The sequence below is a fragment of the Ctenocephalides felis genome, unplaced genomic scaffold (assembly GCF_003426905.1).
Source record: "Ctenocephalides felis isolate EL2017-DRISC unplaced genomic scaffold, ASM342690v1 CF-g0.4_SCAFFOLD_03197, whole genome shotgun sequence".
NCBI classification, from domain to species: Eukaryota; Metazoa; Arthropoda; class Insecta; order Siphonaptera; family Pulicidae; genus Ctenocephalides; species Ctenocephalides felis.
The window spans coordinates 1-4,987 of record NW_020539351.1 but is presented as its reverse complement, the minus strand read 5'-3'; the positions used below and the strand labels follow the sequence as shown (position 1 = coordinate 4,987).

General features: G+C 32.6%; 1 pseudogene; it reads left to right on the top strand.

The window, feature by feature from the left end:
• The first annotated feature begins 713 nt into the window (after nucleotides 1–713).
• On the top strand, nucleotides 714–2,337 carry LOC113381908 (annotated as a pseudogene).
• The last annotated feature ends 2,650 nt before the right edge of the window (nucleotides 2,338–4,987 follow it).

Sequence of the window (4,987 nt, the reverse complement as noted above, 5' to 3'; positions counted from 1 at the left end):
GCAAGGAAAGCCGATACAAAGCAAAATTTTCAAATTATCAATCGAATGTGGAATGTAAAACACGCTGGCTAAAATAAAGCTAATCAAAATATGCAATACAAGAATTTACACGAATAAAATAAATATCATGTGAACACTGACGTCATATCAAAGATAAAATTTAAATGTAAAAATACGTTAAGTTGATCATTCAAGTTGATGTTTGTACACGAAAAAAACATATATTGTTCTCACTGTGCAAAAACTAAAAACTAAAGGCATTTGAAAAAGTAAAATAAACTCAAGTGAATTTCAATCACCGATATTAAGTGTTGACTGTATATGTGCAAATGCGAATTAAGACTACTTGTCTTCACCGTAAGCGCAGACAATCTGCTGCAACGAAAAGGATTTTATTTTGATAAAGATTTGTTATTTTAAACACATCGTTATATCGTATGTAAAAGCATTGCACTACTATAAAATGATTGAAAAAAAATTCATATAAAAAGGTCACCATAGAATAATATGTTTAAAGTTAATTGTTTCCGACGAACAACAAACAATAAGAGTGAAAGTATACTAAGAAAACGTTCTTGAAATATAACAGGCGTTAAGACGCAGAATAAACAGATTAATATTTGCTAGAGACTTAAATAGGTTAACAAGTGCCGATCGAATTTTTCAACAAATCTTTCCTGGTGTCAAATAGTTGTCAGTGTTGGTGATATGTGATGGTTGTGATGCTGTCTCAGGCGGCGGATGCACGACTAACTTCGCCACGTGAAGCTAACAACAGTCGGGAACCGAAGTTAGAGCAAGTAGATGCTTCAGCGCTAGCAGGCGCGGCGATATTATGTGAAAACTTAAACCGAAAGCGTTTGTGGAGCCGCTTCGCAAAGAAGTCGACAATAGCGACGTTCCAATCCTAAACAATATCAAGCAATACTTGCACGACCGCAGAACTTCTTTATTGTTGCCGCTCCTCAGCACAGAACTATATTCAACGATCTGCACGACTCGCCCAAGTGCAAAGGACCGAAGCTGATTAACTGCCGCCCGATGCCTCTAAGCAATCATCGCGTTAATAATAACAACAATATAAACAATAATAACAATTATAGTATTACGACAAGCAACGCGGAAGGACTGCTGAACTCTTGCGATTACAAAGCGATGCGCTACTACCGGATATGGATCTACACGTGTAACGCCGTGCTTATGTTTGCAGTTCTGGCGTTCTGCATAGCGGCCGAAAACTGCTCGTCAACGACTACAGGCGCCATCTCATTCCACACTTGACGCTACATCAACCTAGTTTGGTTTATGCTTATCTTGCTCTCTTGGCTCAAAGTGGCCTCCTTCAAGCAGTGGGATGTTTAGGCGCTTTGCGCCTCAACGAACGTCTTCTGAACATATATTGGTTGTCGTTGCTATTGCTTTTACTCGGAGACGCTGTGGTTGGAATCTACTGGATCTTTCGTTTTGAAATGATTCGGGCCGAATTAAGACCAGCTCTTAGAGAGCGTATCTCTTCTACCGGAGATTATGGTACCGATACAGAGTTTACAGAATTATGGGATCGATTACAAAGGGAATACTCTTGTTGTGGTGTCGTGAGTGAACAGGATTTTCTTACGGGAAATCGATCGCGAGATGATTGGAACGCTCCAATCAGCTGCTGTGGTCGATTCACTACTCAACTAGCCGATAATGCGACTCGGGTGTGCCACGCATCTAATATGGCAGGGTGTGAAGAAAAACTCTTAAGTTGGCTGAAACAAACGGCCGATGTTTTATTTGTTTTAGGATATTGTGTGATTGCCTTTCTTAAATTGTGTTTCTCGGAATACTAAGGTACGAAATAAAAGAAATGATACAAAAAATTAAAATTCTTCAAAGTGAACTTAATGCTGAACTGACAGCAGAACTAGGAGTCTCCACAAGTCCCAACCATGTACCGCCTCCTATGCCAGCAACCGTATCTACGGTAGTTCCCATCACAGCCGGATTAACTAATGTCAATGGCGGACCAGCGCATACTTTAGAAACAAAAATGGCAAATAGAACAGTAAGACAGGAATCGGCGGAAAGCGAGAGGAAGCTCTATTAGCACCAGATTTAGATCCCTTGAATCAAACACCTGTGCACCCAAGTCATCTGAGTCATGAAAACTTAAAAATGCACCACAACAGACTCTTTGGAAATGAGGGTGCTGCTGAAGATTCTGACAGCAATTCACACTGCCCGCTTTTAAGTACAGAACTTCCTACCAGCACTCCTAAAAATGTAAACGGTAACAATAACCATGAAATGAGAGAATTGCAAGAGACAACAAAATTTACAGGAAGGAGAATGGTATCTGGTAGCGCAGCGACCAGAATCTGACTAAGATATTACTTGGGACAGATGTTTGGAGATAAATGGAAAATGGCTGTGGGACATCCCGAAGACGCAGACCGGTCAGACGTAATACAGAAGCATCATGTTCAATGACGATGCCTCCGATCAAGTTTAGATCGAATTCTCAACCAGACAATATATAACATCGCACTTGTGGTGAACTCGAATTGTGCATTTTTGATTATTATCCGTAATGACCATTAAAACAAAACAGTCTAACTAGAAGCGATTTTAATAAAACACCAAAAATATTATAACATAGATAGATCTAGAGATTTATTCTAAGCGATGATATTTTAGTAGTAAATAGCTAAAAAGTTTATAGATACTATTTTTAAAACATATTGTAATAGATATGTATATTATTGGACTATTAGAGCATATTACTTGATTACACAGTAAAATAGTTAAAATATTATAATTATTTCAATATAGTATTGTATGAGCTTTTCAAATAATTATAGAATATTTATCATAAAGTAGGTTCTTTATTATCATTAACACAATTAATTAGCGCATATTGCTTTTGTAAATTATTAAATATATGGACAATGTACTAAGAATTCACTTCCGATTCATTTAACTTATTTCGTATGGATACACATATTTACATATGCATGTTATTATAGAAATGTATTAATATTACAACATGCATTTTTTTTTAAAGTTAATGAGAATTTACTTTTATAAATATATACAAAATACATATGTAAGGCCGCACGTTAAACCTGATTTCAATATTCATGATCAAGACATATTTCACATTTCAAATATTTTAATTCATTATATGTTGTTATTGGCAATTCATTATTGTTTTACTGTGTTCTTACTTTAATAATACATTCAAATTATACTCTTTTTTTCTTAAATTTGTACACTGATATATTTAATAATTTTCAATGGCGCATGTTATCTGAGATGGCACTAAGTAATTATCAGGATTATATGTAAATGTATTATTTGCAAATTATATATCATATATAGGCAAACTAATATATTTTATAGACTGAAATAAATTAAGTTGTAACTTATCCATTTTTGTAATCCGGATATGCATATAAGTAATTTTCGTCTTTCAGCAATTTGTAATAATAAAAGATCTGGATGCATTATCAAATGTAATCATCCCGTTACGAGTTTAATCAAATTGCACGCCTTTTTCTTTATAAAATTATATTAACACTTTTAAATATCATAGAAAGCACAAGTTTGCAAAACATCTCAGACAAAAACATTTTCAAATATGAGATCGCCTTAAATTAAATTTGTTAATACCCCAACCAATACAGCTCATTTCAAGCATTTAGCAAAAAGTATCTTCCAATAATATGCAAACGAATTAAGTTTTTTTGAACTCATTAGTTTAAATTGCGCTCATAAACAACTATTTTTACCGAGATGGAACGTTCTTAAAATTTATTTCATGAAATAAACGCATCGTCAAAATTACAGGAAATTAAAATAACAGAAAAATAGAATGTCTGTACAAATACGAAAACTACAGCTTGAGTATCTCGTTTACCTGATAGATTTTTTGCACCTTTAAGATACATATTATGCATAAAACTTTAATTATTTATAAACTAGAATATAGCATTATGAGCTTATAAATACTAAAAACCCTGCTTAGGTAAGTTACATAGAAATTTCTAAAAAATTTACTTGTAAAAATAATTCATAAGTTTTTAAATAAATATTAGGATAGAATATATATTATTAAATAATTCAAATGTTTTCGTTATGTTACATACATTCAAACATTCAAAGTTGAACTTGTTGAATGCGGTAACACAGCTTTATTAAAATATGAAATAAGTATCAAAATTTTGATGGTGCGAACTTTTTCAGATATTTAAACAACCAGGTTAATTTTTTTTTTGAAAATAGTTATGAATGGATATTAGACAAAGTTATGATAAACTCTATGGATGTATAAAACTGTTTTTGTGTTACTTATTATGTAAAAATATCTGAATAATTCATCCTCCTTTTTAAAACAGAAAATACAGCAGATGATGCTTATTGTTCTACACTTAGGGCAATAAGAACTTACTCAAAAGATGTAACTTATCAAACCTTAACTGTTTTTCAAATAAACCACTTCGGAGTAAATTTGTGATATCAAAATCTATTCTAAATGTTAATTCGCTTTAATAATTCGAAGTTACTTATGTACAAATTTAAGAGAATACCCATAAAAAATTTCATACATATTTTTGGTATTCGTATTCGACGTTGCAATTGACATAAATGTTACACATGCATTATTGTTGATTTATTATTAAATGTTATATTCAGGAGCTTATTATTACTTATGGTAATGAGGTTCTTGCATGTGGCTTGTATGACATATACATAGACAATAAACAATTAAGGAGAATATATAGAAAAAATGGTATTATAAAGAGAATTTTGAAGTATAATTTGGAAAAAAAACTATTTATTAAAATATTATTAACTATAGAAAGTCATGAAGTATTAACCGTACCCCAAATATGATATGATTGGTACAAGATAACTAAAGCGAGGGCCATAAATTCAATCAGCAAATTGTCTAAATTTCTTGAGAAAGTTGCATCAATATTAGTGCTATATCTCGCAGTTG